This window comes from Zalophus californianus, chromosome 4, assembly GCF_009762305.2.
Source record: "Zalophus californianus isolate mZalCal1 chromosome 4, mZalCal1.pri.v2, whole genome shotgun sequence".
Taxonomy (NCBI): Eukaryota; Metazoa; Chordata; class Mammalia; order Carnivora; family Otariidae; genus Zalophus; species Zalophus californianus.
The window spans coordinates 122,476,354-122,493,378 of NC_045598.1; positions in this window are offsets into that span (position 1 = coordinate 122,476,354).

Consider the following 17,025-nt stretch of genomic DNA (forward strand, 5'->3'; position numbering starts at 1 on the left):
ATAACTTAGGATATTTTTTTCTGTTTATATATGGGTAGGGAAATCAGCTCTATGTTTGCCTGAGTAGATGATTATTTCAATTCACTTAACACTCTTCCAGTGCAACCTGTCACATACCAAGATATACTAGCTTTCTCTCAAAGTTAAGCATACCATGACAAAAAAAAATTGGCCAAAAATAAAGAATGTTTAGAGTTTTAGTAAAGCTAGAGAGACTACTTCTTTGGAGAATTGTCAGTTTGAGATATTGTTTCTCAAATTTCATTCCTTCATATACTTTATTCCTGAATTTATCCATAGGCCAAGCCACACCAGGGGTATATGTGTGATTTACACTGTCTCTGTTGAATGGATGAACACAGCACAGCTTCCTTTAGCCATCCTCTAAGCAATAATAGCAATAAAATTGCATATTAGATACTAGTTATAAATATATGAAGCATGAAATAATTAAGTTTTAAAAGTCTCTTTCTGATATGGTTTAAAATTAGCTGATGTCCCCACAGTGGTCTGTTTACCACATTTGAAGAAACACTGACCACAGTGACACTATGGCCAGTTCCTCCCTCCCCTCCCAGATCCTGACCTGGCCACATTCTGAATGGAACTGACCATTTGTGCCAAGTCCCTTCCTTAGCTTCGCAACTCTAGGTTGTGAACACAGGACTCACATTCTCTCTGGTCCTGATTATTTCTGCCTACATACCTTACCAGCTATTCCCTGAAACCACTACTGAAGTCAGACACATTATTTTATTTATTTTTCAAACTTTTTAAAAAATGCCATTTCCCTTTTTCTCTCTCTCTTCTATAGTGAAGTCCCTGATCCTTATATCCTACACCTTTTGCGAGAGACCGCCCATTGTTTGACTTTCTTTTTCTGAGATAGACACTTCTCTGACATTTGGAAACACAGTGCTTCCTTTATCCTATTCTAACCTTTTAGTAGTTAATTTGGTGCTGTCCTTTTCCCTTCAATTAGTAAACTTTTTTCACACATTATACCAACATGCTGAGAAAGCCTGCTGCCTGTATAAAACTTTAGATTGTTTGGAAAAGACCAGGTGGCTATTAGTGCTTCACACAATCTGGAAAAATCTGAGTTCCTCACCTACTATTTGAATAGATTCTGCTTTGCATACATTTGACAGTTTTGTATAAATAGTGCCAACATTTTGTTCTACTGAACATTGAATTAATAGTCTTTACTCTGTTACATTATTCAACAACTTCAGGGGTAAAAAATGATGTAAAATGCTGTCAGAGCTCAGGGTAAAAGCTCCATCATATTTGAAGCAGCCAAGAAGGGCTTCTCAGAAAAATAGGAGTTGAGATGACTGAGGGACAAAGGTGGAGGAAAATGCAAGAGGTAGGGGAGGTGAGGAATGCTCAAGAGGAGTGGTAAGGAATCCTTTGTGTTTGTAGAAGGTGCAAGCTTCAGATACTGGAGATAAATCTGCACATTAGACCAAGATATTTTTTTAATTTTTTTATTATTATATTATGTTAATCACCATACATTACATCATTAGTTTTTGATGTAGTGTTCCATGATTCATTGTTTGCGTAGAACACCCAGTGCTCCATGCAGTACGTTGCCCTCTTTAATACCCATCACCAGGCTAACCCATCCCCCCACCCCCCTAGAACCCTCAGTTTGTTTCTCAGAGTCCATAGTCTCTCATGGTTCATCTCCCCCTCCGATTTCCCCCCTTCATTCTTCCCTTCCTGCTATCTTCTTCTTCTTCTTCTTTTTTTTTTTTAACATATAATGTATTATTTGTTTCAGAGGTACAGGTCTGTGATTCAACAGTCTTACACAATTCACAGCGCTCACCATAGCACATACCCTCCCCAATGTCTATCACCCAGCCACCCCATCCCTCCCACCCCCCACCCCTCCAGCAGACCAAAGATATTTTATAGAGATTCTTTGACTCTATACTAGGAATCTGAATGAGTGAACATGATGCAGGGTATAACCATCTTAGTAGTGAATTATACAACTGTTGGGAGAGCTGGGCCTTATTCAGATGAAAAAGAGTGGAAAGAGAAGCTAAATAGAGCTCCCAGTTTAAAGGTATTCTTTCATAAGTCATCATATATTTATTAAACATTTATACATAGAAAGCACTGGGCTGGTTTCAAGGGCAAACAGAAAACAAAGGTGACCCAGACACAGATTCAATCTTTTTCAACTTTACTGCTTATAAATGAATTAAGCCATGTATGCAAATATAATTCATGATAGAAAGTGTATTAAATGCCATGGAAGAAGTACAGTAAAAATATTTTCAGAATGCAAAGGATGACAGAATTCCTTCCTGATAAGGAAAGTGAGGAAGGCATCAGAGAAAAGAATGACATTTCATCTAAAGACTTAAATTTAGGAAAGCTTTGGGTACACGCAGTCAAGGAAAGTGAGTTTCAGCTGTGGCAGAAGTAACACGAGTAAGTGCAAAGATTTTGGGAAACTTGGGGTCTCTTTGGGAGAAGAGCAGATAATTCAGTTTGAAAACTATGTCAATTCCATAAATGATGCTCACTTCAAGGGCACATTGACAGGTTGGACACTCTTTATTCAACTAATCGTTAATGAGTAAATGGTTCCTTTTTTTAAAGCTCTGATCATCCTTTTATTCATATTTCACTGAGGTCCATTTTACAAGTGAGGTAGAAATTGGAGGTCAAAGGAATAAAGAGTGAAAGTCAGCTAGCGTTATCATTGAGTTTAGTGTCTCTCTCTCTCACACACATGGTCCTCTCAGTCCCTTCCTTCTGTTTCCAGCCTCTGTCAGAGTTGATGGTCATGCTGAGATGGGAGAACTTGAGCTTCAGTTGCATGTTTAATTGAAAGAATGCTGCCTTCTGTCCCTTGCTGCCCTTAGCTTTCAGTCCATCTGAGGCAACCCTGAATGGGAGTCCTGTTCAGCCACCTGTTCTTGCAGCTCTGTCTGTCCATAAACATGACTACATGTGGTATCAGGCAGTGGTTTTCCATGGCTTTTATTGTATTGCTCAGGAAGATCCCATAAAAAAAGAACATTTTCTCCTTCTCCTGCCCTCTTTAATAGGTATGTAATTAGTACTAAAATTTAATGAGGGTAATAAAATTCTTAGAATTAATGTTTATATAATTCCTGGTTGCAAATCATACTTGTTAGCACATCACTTGGAAGATGGGCTAAAATAAATATCTTGGTCCTAAACCCCTCCAGTCTATAATACTTTCTACTTACTTATCAAGAATAAAAAGAAAATACACACAAATACCTTGGGGGTTAGCATTCTGAGGTCTGTATTAAGAGAGTGTGATGTCAGAAAGATGGCCAGATAAGATGTCCATCACTCATATTTCCCCCTAAACAACAATAATTTGGTATCCACCCATGGACAAAAGTGCTCTGTAGGGGATCCAAGTAGGGGATTGTGAAACCCTGGTGCAGTCCAAGACTGAGGAGAGCCATTCTGAGAAGGCATGCCCACACCCAGGTAGCTGACTCACCAATCATGGTCCCAACGATAGACCCAGAAACAGTGTCATACCCTTGAGGACTTGGCCACACCCCATTTGGCTTTAGTTCTATCACCAGCACCATAGCCATGGGACTCAGGAAGAGTCTCACCCATCTCTGCATGGGTTAATAGTCATACAGACCTTAATCCCAGCTCTGGCCCCTGAATGGCCCATGAATGGCTCCAGCCCCTCTCAGCCATGGTCCAGGAGCCCCTGAAGAACACAGATTTAGTCAGTCACCCAGAGACAAAAGAGCCTTTAGGAAGTCCGGGAGACTGGCAGAGAAGTTCCAGCACAGCACTGGAGGAAAAATATCTGAGACTGGGTGCTTCAAAGAGGAACAGTCTGACTTTCCTTGCATCACCTCTCCCTCAAGGTAGCACAGCACAGAGAGCCCTTCTCAGTTCATCTTTTATCTTGCAGGGGAAAGTGCGAGCATGTGAGTGCCCAATGACTGTAAGAGCTTTTGCAGGTGGTTAGGCTGGTCTGAATCTGCAGGCCTCGGCAGGGTGGGGGGGGGGCAGAACAAAGCAAAACTTGAGCACACAATACTGTCCTACAGAAAGCAAAAAGGAGGTTGTCAGCCCCTGGTCTGGCTTTGCAGGGTAGAGAAAAGGCATACATGCTTAAGAATTCTGCCACTAGAGGAAGTGAAAAGTATGGAGCAAGCATATCCACAGAAGATCTGAGAAACTCTCAGGATCTCTAGTAGGGCTGATGGAATTTCTCTCCAGAAGTTAGACAGTGAAAACTAGAGAAGGTGACTGCTATTTCAAATGTGAAGATCTTAAAGAATGCACAAAATCAAAGAAACATGAAGAAATACCACAATTTACTAGTAATAAAATCCAAACACATAATGATCTGCAATTACAAAATGAAAAGGCAAACTGTGGAATGGGAGAAAATATTTACAAACCTTCTATTTGATAAGGGGTAAATATCCAAAATATATGAGGAACTTATACAACTCAAAAGCAAAAAAGCAAATGATCTGATTTGAAAGATGGGTAGACGGGTGCCTGGGTGGCTCAGTTGGTTAAGCGACTGCTTTCGGCTCAGGTCATGATCCTGGAGTCCCGGGATCGAGTCCCGCATCAGGCTCCCTGCTCAGTAGTGAGTCTGCTTCTCCCTCGGACCCTCCCCCCTCTCATGCTCTCTCTCTCTATCTCATTCTCACTCTCAAATAAATAAATAAAATTTAAAAAAAAAAAAGATGGGCAGAGGACTGAATAGACATTTTCTTCAAAGAAGAAAATAGTACATGAAAAGATGCCCAACATCACTAATCATCAGGAAAATGCATATCAAAACCATAATAAGATATCCCCTCACACCTTTTAGAAGGGCTGTCCTCAAAAAGACGAGAGATTACAAATGTTGGCATGGGTGTGGAGAAAAGCAAACCCTTGCACACAGTTGGTGGGAATGTAAATTGGTGCAGTCACTATGGAAAACAGTGTGGAGGCTCCTCAAAAAATTAAAGATAGAAGTACCATATGATCCAGCAATTCCACTGCTGGGTATTCATCCAAAGAAAATGAAAACACTCTCTCAAGGAGATACCTACATCCCCCTGTTCATTGCAGCATCATTTATAATAGCCAAGACTTGGACACAAGCTAAATGTCTGTTTATGGCTGAGTGGATAAGGGAGATGTGATATATACATGAAGTGAATCTTCACATGAGTTGTTAGAGTTCATGTGAATCTTCACATGAGTTGTTAGAGTTCATGTCATTTGGCCTGCTCTTTGCCAAATACTGACATTGAGGATGGAAATGGTTCAGCAGTTTTGCAAAGCTAAGGACTCTGAGTTCCAACAAAGTTCTAGAAGTAATCACCAAAACAGCTGTAATCATCAGATAGTCAAGAAGGACCTCTTCATATAATCACCAAAGAAACTGGAGATCCTCTTGGGCCTCATGGAGAACCAGAGAACTGAATGCATTGGGCATAGCTGCTCTCAGTAAGCTGACAGTTCTCAGAGAATAATCAGTAAATTCCAGCTTTCAAAAAAAGGTTATTTCATCATCAAATGTTAGCAATGTTGCAGTTGAATAAAAGCAGTGAAAATGAAAACGGAGGCTGAAACAGAGTCCTTAGAAAAATACAGTGAGGGAAAGCTGTACAAAATTTGGAAATGTCCAAACTGGTCATCCTGAGTAACATCAATCTGTGGCCTTTGCTACACTGGGTACATTAGCACAGACAACTGGAAATTTGTGTTGAGTTGATACCCTGGATGGGGAGCTCCCTCTGAGCAGTGTCAGTACTACCCCCAAATTATGTGTGGAATTCTCAGTACATGCGTGTGTGGTTGAGACAACAGTCTAATTTTTTTTAATGCTCTGAAAACTCTTCCTCTGCATTCTGCTTTTTCCAGTTCTCCCAGTTGGCAAATGAGTGATCCACATTCACTTTCTCAGTGGAAGCCAGGTGGCCAGGGCTTCTGCTGCCACTAGAACGGCACCATGAGCTTGTCTCAGCTGAGTCAACACAGGAGTGGCAAAAGCACCCCAGCGACCGGGCAACCTGACAGGACAGCACTGCTCTTTCCATTACATTAAATATCACATGACGGTGTATAGCCTGTTTATACTTCTCAAGTAGTTCCTGGGAAGCAGCTTCTACTGAAGTGAATGCTTTCATTTTCTTCTGCAGGCCCTGGAGTTCTGAGCTGACTTTGCACCAGCTGGATTTCTTTGTTTTGTTTATTAGGGATCTGGAGAATATGATGAAAGATGGGATTGTGAAACATTTTGATAAAAAGAGCCTGGATGATATTTTGATGAAAAGGGATGTGCTGGCTAAAAAACATTTAGAAAGACTAAGATAGTCTTTAAAAGACTGACTTGGCATTAGAGTGAACTGGATTAGGGTCCCGGCTCTACCACTTGCTATGAGAGTGTGCTTGAGCAACCTAATAGGCTTCTAATTCCCCAAAAGAGGGATAGTGATATTCCACAGGCTTGCTGTGAGAACAGAAAAGGGTAATGGGCTTAAAACTCATTATAATGCCTGACCCACAGTCTGCACCCAATGGCAGTTGTTAAGGTCATTGTTCTTTTCTAGAATAAGGCTGGGATGGCTCTCAGTTTTCTTGGGTTGATCCTGACTCTTGTATGTGGTGTTATCACAGAGCAGAGTCCAATCTAGGTCACAAAACCAGATCCTGCCTGTAGAGGCCCAGACAACTTATAGATAATACTATAAAGTGAATTATCAGTAATTATGGGGGGGCTGGGAGGTATTTTGGAGAAAGGTCCAGGCAAGCTGAGGAAATTGTTTCAACAAAGCAATCAATCGATGTTAATTGATGCATTTGGTTTTGTGGATTATAAATTGAACTCTTGATGGTTACTATGATAGCAATTATTGAATAATTTGTATCCACTTCTCCCCCAAATCTTATAACTACAATGTGGCAAATATTATTAACCACATTTCAAACATTAAGACATAGAAGACCAAAATGATGATGGAACATACTCGAGATCAGAAGCCAAATTGGCGGAGCCCAGATCTAACTCTAACACGCTGCTCATTTTGTTCTCCCCCAGCCTTGGATTCCTAGCAAATCCTAAATACCATACTTGGATGGGAGCTTCAGTGGTTGGCACGCACTCTCATGGCTATTTGCTGCATTTTAGGGGGTGCACTGCTGTTCAGGGCTGCGTCCCTGAGATCAGTTCCCGATGGCTGCATCAGTGACCACAGATTGCAGTAGCACTTGCTCTGGCTTGGCTTTGGGACTGGGGCGAAGGGACAAATGCCCCAAAGTGGTTGGTTTAAAACAACAGAAATTGGTTGTCTCACAGTTCTGAAGGCTAGAAGGCTGACATCTTTGTCAGTAGGACTGTACTCCCTCTAAAACCTATTAGGGAACCCTTCCTTGCCTCTTCTAGCTCCTAGTGGTTTGGTGGCAACTTTGGCTTTCCTTGACTTGCAGATATAGCATTCCAGTCCTTCCCTTCATTGTCACAAAGCATCCTCCCTGTGTGTCTGTCTTCACATGGCCATCTTTTTATAAGAACATCAGTCATATTGGATTAGGACCTATCCTGCTCCAGTATGACCTCATTTTAACTTACCTTAATTACATCTACAATAATCCTGTTTCGAAATAAGGTCACATTCTGCAGTACAGAGGGTTAAGAATGTCAACATTTTTTTTTTAGGGGACACAAGTCAACTCAGCAGAGACTTGTTTCTCTCATTTTTCTTTTCCATACTTCCTAAAGCATGGTTTAATCTACAGTCATGACACTGGTTTAGAACTTGATCAGAAATGCTATCTTTGTAGAATAAAATAGAATTCCAAGAGTCAGGAAAATATGCTGTTGATCCTTATGGGGTATCCCTGTTGGTTTCTTCTTTCTAAAAATCATTGCATATATTAGTAATAGGATGGGAAATAAATAAAAATTAAGTGGGCCTGATATATTTAGGCAGAGGGGAAATTAAGCCATACCCTTTCTGTGTCTTTCCTTTAGCATTGGCATGGAGGTATGGTTTCTTTATAGTTAGATCATTGCCACATTTGTTTTTTCCAGGACACTTCTCAGCCTTTATGATTCCTCAGTGGAGCCAGTCTTTAAGACTGCATGAAAAGTTAGGGGTTGGGTTAGAACCTGCATCAAAATCTCACTTTATGATCAAACGTTTAGGAAAGAGCTCATAGCCTGGAGGGACTTCAGATGAGCAGGGAAGAGCAGATGGAATGAACAAGTGGCCACAGTGGCCACCTGCAAAGCCACGGTGCCACAGGCATAGCAGCTTAGTGTGCAGCCGTAGACACCGTAATGGGGATATGCATCAAGCAGGAATTAACCTGGACCACAGCTGCCGTGAGAGCGGTTGACTGGCATGACTCTGGGATTTGGTACCCCAAACAGAAAACAATCATTCCCACTAAAAAGAGCTTGAAATGATTGGTAATGCCATACTGTCTTGGGCATTAGTGGAAGTAGAAAGACACTATCTAGAATAGTTTTCTAAAGGTCAGAGAGCTCTCTGATTGTAAAGATGGCAAACAGAATCAAGCCAACAGAAGAGGTCATTCATAGGATAATAAATTAAGATAACAAAAATCAAGGGCAGGATTTCCCTTGATGTCATTTCTGAGCACTCGCAGATGGAAAGGCAAAGAATGAATTCTGCACATTTTTGGAAAAGCCCTAATGGGGATTAGAGAAGAGGGTGAACTTTATGTTCAAAGTAATGCTGCACAATGTTAGTCCAGTTATTATTAATAACTAACTCCTTGCAAAAGTCCCATGTTAAAACATTTCTGCATATAGGTATTATCTGAACCCCCTTCCTGAAAATGCGGGGGTCCTGGGCACTATGTATTGCAGGAATTTAGTCAGGTTCAATGAGAAGTGGGCACATGTGAAGGGGTTCAGTCTTGCCTTGGCCACACTCTGTGGAACCCTGGGGTGTTGTTGGTTCACAACCCTTGGAGCCTCCCTGGTGTAATTTGGAATTGGCCCCTATACTCAGAGGGCAGGGAAAAACCAAAGAAAGAGGCAGGCCACCCCAGGTTGGTAGGTGGCGGTTTTAATAAGCAGAGGGAACTTAACAAATGAGGCTTGTCTTGGGTGGCAGCAAGACAAATGAATCCCCACACCTGCCATCCAAATCTTAAAAGTTTATGAAGATGCCCTGAGCTCAGCTACATATATCATGTAGGTGTTTTCAACAGCACACATCACCTTCTCAAGGCTATGTCCTTGAAGAACCCCCATAGACCAGGAGAGGCAAGCAGAACCACATGGGTCAATTGGCAGTCACACCTTTTTTTGATGACATCTTCCAACAGGTGTCAGGCTCATGGGGAAGAATTTCAAAGGAAAACCAGGCAGACCATCCAACCAATTTATTTATCAAAGGGAGCTAGGTAGAGATGGAGGATCCAGGTATGAGACCAAAAGTGCAGCATCAGGACAATGGGTGAGAGCAAGTGCATTCTGAGCCCAGGATGTTCAGAGAGCCTGGAGGAATGTCCCAAACCAGGAAAAGGAGCTTTTATAGAAGAATCTTGGGTCTTAGGCAGAGGAGCAGGAGAAGACACAGAGTAAATCTGGACTAGGAACTTATTTCTTTGTCATTTGCTATATTACCTAGATGGTCCACATTCTCCCTTCTTTGATTTGTCCGACCCACAGTTAGCCCTTTAAGCATGGCATCATAAAATGAAATAGAGGAAACAGCCAACAGCACTCCTTTTTGAGTGGCAGTGATTGGCTGCGTGTCATCTGCTCAACTATGAACCACAAGGGCTTATCACAGTAAAATGCCATGGCATTACATGCATCATGTCTTTGTGCAGGTAAAAACAGCTTGAGGAAATGGGTGGTCATTTGGCACAAAAGAAACCTATGTGGATTTTATTTTCCAACATTAGGATTCTGTTTACAGTACCTTTTTGTTTCCACAGCACTGAATTTTGAAAAGCTTAAAGATTTTTGTGCTTTTTTTGTGAATCCTTGCAATATTTTCCTGAGGCAGATGGAGAACAAACACCTTCAGCACAGGTGTTCAGATGATCCATTGTACTAAATTGTATAATTACAATTATAATTATGTCAAGAAGCACCCAGTACATTTTTTTTTGTTCTACACGTGCACTCCCATACCTTGCTCTGATACCAGGATTGTCCTACGTGGGTGCCCATCTTCTATGAAACAGTGACTGCATTTTCCACAGCCTTTCAGGACATCTGCCAGTACCCAAACAAATCTGGTATAATTAGTGAGTTCTAATGTAAATGTTTAATAGAGGCATGGGATTCTTGTCTGATTACTTTGCTGCTGCAGGGAAACAGGACCTAATTTAACATTAAGCCTGTAATTAGCAAATAGAGCTCTTTTGCTAGGGTAAACTAAATCCCTTGCATTTTGACAATAACTTGCATTCAAAATTTAAATTTAAATAACCTAGATAATCATAGCCCTAATTTGAACAAACTAACCTGGTCAATCTCATTTTAGTTGCTTTCAAAAGGTAAATCCAAATCCCTATTTTCTTGAGTGGATTTTACTAGGAGCTATTACTTTGTTTGCTTTAAATTTTTTTTTAGTCCCATGGAAATCTTCTACTCCTTCCATAACTCTTCTTTTTCTTTCTTTTTTTTTTTTCAGTGCTGCAGGGTACATGTCTGTGTATTCAAAGCTTATGGATTTTATAGTTCATATTAAAATAGCACAGATATAAATGGTATAGTCTTAAGACAAATCTTTGGTTCCCTTTATCAAGAGAAAAAGATGTCCAGTGATTGCATGTTTTATGTTCCAAAAGGGGGAGTAGTTTGAGCCAGTCTGAATTCTCAGTGTCTCGGGGCACTTGACCTTGTTTGTTGTTGAACAATTGTCTGTTTATGACCAGGGCAGCTGATTTCCCTGTATATTTAGTGGCACAGATTAGGATGTGAAGAGAGGATGCCATTTTGTTCTGCAGTTATTGGTAATGGCAAGATCTTGGGTGTGGCTATGAGAGTGAGTGTCTGAGGAGAGTGGGTGGATGAGACCATTGTGGATAGGTGATCCAGAGACTGAGAGGCCAGAGTATAGGGAAAATTAGCTACATGTATGCTGAAATTGTCAAGAATTAAAACAGTTGAAAGTCTCTTTCATAAAAGGAGCTAGGAACTAAAATCAGTAGAAACGAATAGAAATAAGAAAGTAAAAAGAGTTATAAAGAGAATTATCTGATACATGAGGCTGAAAGCTTGAGGGGTCTTTAGAAGGAAGCGAAAGTAGTTTGAAAATAGCAAGGAAGAACAAGTTCATAACCTGCCCCCACCTTCCAGCACAATGCACAAAGTAAGAGAGGGTTAAGAGGAAGTAAGGTCCTTGGGGGAGAGCCAGGTTTTATAACATCAAGACATGGCAGGAGGATTTAGAGAAGGGGCTAAGCATGCAGGGAGATTTGCTGATGTTGGAAGGTGAGGTCTAGAGAGCATGGTGGAAAGGATTCAGAAGTTAGAGGTGGGAAAAGGGTTCAGACAAAGGGAAGGGCAGAGCCTTTGACAATAAGAGACTGGCAGTTGACTGATGGTCTGGGGCTCCCTGTAGTGACCAAAGACGAGGAGAATCAGGCTGAACAGAGTCCCTGACAGTCCCTGTCAAAGGCTGAGAGTGAGGGGGAAATAAAAGAGTAGCTTCCTGGGGTTCTCTCTCACCTCTGAGAGAAGGTGAGAAGCTCTAGAGGCATCACAGTGTTTAAACCCAGCATGGTCGTGATGCCTGCTGGGGGGATGAGGAAATGCTCTTGGAGCACGTGTGCTTTGATTGCACCCTCAGTGATGAAACAGATTTTGGAGAAGACTGGTGTTACAGCAAATGAGTAGGCCAAATTTTTCCTTCTGATGATGAAGGCATAACTAGGTGTGACCCAGCTCCAGTGTCCTGGTCTATTCCAGATGCTCTCCATACAGTACTGCCTTCGATCTCCAAAATACAGGACTTCCTCAAATTCTGCAGTGGTCTATATCTCAAATATATTATTAGGAGCATAAGGGACCTAAGAAATATTCAAACTTAATCTTCTTCATTCTACAAATGAGAAAATTGAGACTGAAAAGGATCAAATACCTTGAAGAACATCTTGCTGAAAGTTAATGGACAAGTCAGAATTATAATTCAGATATCTTAATTCTTAAACTTTCAATTTTGAAGTGCCCTCTGTTGGCTTTGAAATTATAAAGATTTTATTTATTTATTTGAGAGAGAGAGAGAATGAGTGGGGTGAGGGGCAAAGAGAGAAGCAGACTTACCGCTGAGCAGGGAGCCTGATACAGGGCTCCATGTGGGGCTCCATGTGGGGCTCAATCCAGGAACTCCAGGATCATGACCTGAGCCAAACGCAGACACTTAAACGACTGGGCCACCCAGGCGCCCCTACTTTAATCACTTTTAAAAGACAGTTTTAAGGGGCGCCTGGGTGGCTCAGTCAGTTAAGCGTCTGCCTTCAGCTCAGGTCATGATCCCAGAGTCCTGGGATCGAGCCCCGCATCGGGCTCCCCGCTCCGTGGGAAGCCTGCTTCTCCCTCTCCCGCTCCCCCTGCTTGTGTTCCCTCTCTTGCTGTGTCTCTCTCTGTCAAATAAATAAATCTTAAAAAAAAAAATAAAAAAAAATAAAAAACAGTTTTAAGTCAGAAAATACACAAGTCATTTAATTCACAAACTGAAACTTTTAATGTGGTAGTGTTTTGATAATAAGAACATAGAACGTATCCATCTTTCAAGCATTTTTCACAAAATACCTAATACTGTTGAATGAATGATACTAACGTGGCCAAGGTGATCCTTTGGGGGACCTAAAAACTGAATAAAGAGTGTAAAATTGGGGTTACCATAGGAACTGTATGTGAAGAGTCTTCTGATTTCTCTCCTTCAGTCTCCCTGACAGTAAGGAACACATGAGAGAACTAGCACTCCTGCATGGGAGACTACATCTCTTCAGTCCGTAGGTTTTGAGCTTCCTTTATGAAGGATTTTTCTCAGGGTAATATTGGACACTAATCTATATTTTTTAAGTGACACACATAAAGCCCTTGACTGGTATGTTATTACACACCTGAGACATCAAGGTGATTGCATTGTTAAAATTCACCATTTGTTGTGGTTTCCCTTGTTGCAGAAACTCCATCTTTGTTTTTTTGAAAGGATATATTGCTTAAAATATTTTATACTGGTCTTTCTGTTTGTTTTTTTTTTTTTTAAGCTGGCAGAATTCTAACATAGAGGGCAAACAGTATAATTTGGAAAAGGATAAAAGAAATGTAAAGAATTCATTGGAATAATATGTATATTACATTATTACTCTGTGATTTTCCTTTTTCTACAATGAAAGACAAAAGATACTATTTAGGTTGAATTTTATCCCCAAATACACAACTTTCAAGATAAAGCAGTATACATATTCAATCCAACTTAACTTTATAGATGATTGAAAGTCTGAATATACCGGCTTCCAACATTACCACATCCTCTGGACCTCCTAAGTGATTTTAAGCAGGTAAAAGTCAAGAAATCAATACAAAAATAAAAGATACCTGAGTCATCAAGTTATTACACTCTAAACCTTCAGCATTAAAATATAATTTTTCTGTAGTGTTAATTTCCTGTAAAAGGTTTCAGTTTCTAGAGAAGTAGCTTTCAGAATCTGTCTTGCTATTCTAAATCAGTTGCTTGATAACTTCATTTGTAGCTGATCAAAGCAGAATGATAGAAAATTTCCTTTTCTGTGTTCTGCTTCTTCTGCCTTTATATTTCCTATTCTCTGTAAGTTTAATGGAGGAAAAAGAAAAATTAGATGTAAACAACTTATGTATCAACTGCTAGAGTTTGCTTTGCATTCTGATACAGCATTTTCACCCTATAGAGATATCCTCGTTAATATTTCAAATACCAGTGAAACTAATGGTCCATTGGGAACAATCATCCAAACTATTTTACCCTTATTTTAAAAGAAGGTGTAATGTGACCTATCAAACATGGTGTTTTTGACAGCTGAGCAGAACACTGCTTGCTCCATGGAAATCACTGTCACTTAGATACTGAGTTTCTTGGCTCAAGAGGTGAACATATTTTCACTGGCGTCAGAGTAATTAAAGAAAAGGCTGGGGAAAGGCTCTGACTCTTAATCTATGCTCAAAAGACACAAGTAACACAGGGTCATTACACTGAAAATTAAAACTACATAAATGAATCAGAACTTCTGGAGGCATCTGATGAATCCTAGATGATGGAGAAATATTAGTAGCTAAACCATTTCAAATTTCGGGGAAATGAGATTCCAGTGTCACTTCAGATTTTTCCTACATGTTCCTTACAGCAATATTTGCAATTTCATTCTCCTGCAGATGAATTGGTCAGGTCTCTCCAAGGGATTGGGCAATCTGCTTATGTGGGGTTTTCTTCACATGACCTGCATTAAAATTATTTAATTATAACACAGGCTGTATTTGGCTGTATTTTCTTTCTGAATTGTAGCCAGTTTGTGTGTAGAAATATAATTGATCTCATAGCATTGAGACAAAACAGAATTTTAAGGGAAAGCTTAAACTTACTATATTTGCTTGAAAATTTCACATGAAATTAAAGATGAGAAATGTTAAATTGAAGTTAAGAAAGGACTCTCCATATAACTCTAATTTCCTTGAATATTTCTCTTTATAAAGTTTCATTACCTCATATCTTTTATATTTTATAAACAAAATTGAGAAAAATAAACCAGCCATATCTCCCCTTTGTCAAAATTCTTTACATTTTTCGTTCCAACATAGAAGTTTTTTGTTTTGAATTAAGGCAGAATGCGTCAGACATTCAGACAACGGTACCCCTAAGAAGAACTAGAGAAGAAGTACAAGATTTTTTTTTTTCTTTTTTAATCTTGGGTGATATCGAAGAGCTATCAAGCTTATGGAGCATTAAGGGACAAATATCAAGGAAAACAAAAATACCCAAAAGGTAATTCTGGCTATTAGGAGGGACCAACTTTCTCCTAGATCCCGAGTGTCTAAGAAGGTGAAGAAATCTTCAGTCAGTTCACAGGCTCATGGGGCAAAAACTGGAGTTCAAGGTCTGTAAAGGCTCCTGGTAAGTTCCTAGGGCTCTGAAAATCACCCTGAAAGAAAAAGCTAAACTGAAAACAGATCAACCTCCTAAAAATTTAAACTAGGTGAATATCATCTTCCTTCCTGATCGGATTGAGATTATATGAGATTTCTTTTGTCTTTAGGCTCCTGTCAGAAGTCAGTGCAAATTTTCTCTAGAGAAAGATAATGCCATTACAGGTGCCAGTGACCTTTCCAACTATTCATATTCAATATCCACTGATGAGTAAAAATAAATAAATAAGTACATAAATAGCATGGCAAAGGGGCGCCTGGGTGGCTTGGTCGGTTAAGCGTCTGCCTTCAGCTCAGGTCATGATCCCAGGGTCCTGATAGCGAGCCTTGCACTGGGCTTCCTGCTCAGACGAGAGTCTCCTTCTCCCTCTCCCTCTGCTGCTCCCCCACTCTCCCTGCTGTGCTCTCTCTGTGTGTCAAATAAATAAAATCTTTTTTTTTAAAGAAAGAAAACATGACCAAAAACTAAGAGAAATAATAAAAACTGAAACTATCAAGTAATTCGTAATAGAGTTACTGAAATATTATTTCTTTACATTGAAGTAACTGTGATTGGCATGCACAGGGAAATGAAACAGAAGATTGAGAATTTAGCTGAATAACTATAAAAAGTACAAAACAAATTCTACAATGAAAATATACAAAAACTGAAAGTACAAACTTAATAAATGTAAAGCAAATTAGACATGGCCATAAAGAGAATTAGTAAACTGAATATTACATCAGAAAAAAATCTTATAACATAGCCTATAAATGCATGAAGCAAGAATTCACATTCAAAAATAAACTAGGAGGGGCGCCTGGGTGGCTCAGTCAGTTGAACTTCTGCCTTTGGCTCAGGTCATGATCCCGGGGTCCTGGGATTGAGCCCTGCATTGGGCTCCTGCTCAGCGGGAAGCCTGCTTCTCCCTCTCCCTCTGCCTGCGACTCCCCCTGCTTGTGCTCTCTCTGTCAAATGAATAAATAAAATCTTTAAAAAAATAAAAAATAAACTAGGCAAATTCACAATCACAGTATATGTAAAGTATAAAAATTTGGCACACCTTTGGCAACCTTCTAAAAGACTCATAAACAATTTGTTATTTAACCACGAGTTAACCAAAAAATTGCTTTTATTTGAAAATTAAGCAACATAGCAACTCTTGAATCAAAGAAGAATCACAATGTAAATGAAAAACAATTTGAATTAAACAATAAAATTCTACATTATGAGATTTGTATTATGTAGCTAAAATCATGCTTAGAGATTTGTAGCTATAAATGAGTATTTCAGAAATAGTGAAAAGGCTTAAATATATGAACTAAGTATTCCTCTCAAGAGGTTTGTAAAAACAGCAGGTTAAACCAAAGAAAGAAGAAAGAAAATAAAATTAAGAGCAGAAACAGGTGATATAAAAAACAATCACAGATTAGAAAGGACCAGAAAAGTCAAATGTTGTTAATAAGAAAATAGAATGTTTCTACAAAAGGACAAATAAAATAAAACTTTTTTTAAAGCTTATTAAGAACAAAAGAAGAGTAGATATAAGTAACCAATACTGAAGTGAAAAGGGGATCTCACTGTGTATCCTACAGACAACAAAAATACAATACAAGAACATTAAGAACAACTCATGCCAGTTAATAGTAAGAGAAAAGTGCAACTTTCTAGAACAATACTACTTACCAGAGCTCAGAAAATTCCACAGCTAGAATACATCAATGAAAATATTCTACTAATTATGAGGCAAAAATTAGCAGTTTTATCACAGAAACTCTTCTACAAATAGAAAAAGGGGAACATGTTAAAACAAATTTTCTAAGTCCAAATTCTTTGAAACCAAAATTTGTGAAGGGCATTAGTAAAGATTATAAGCCAATACATCTTG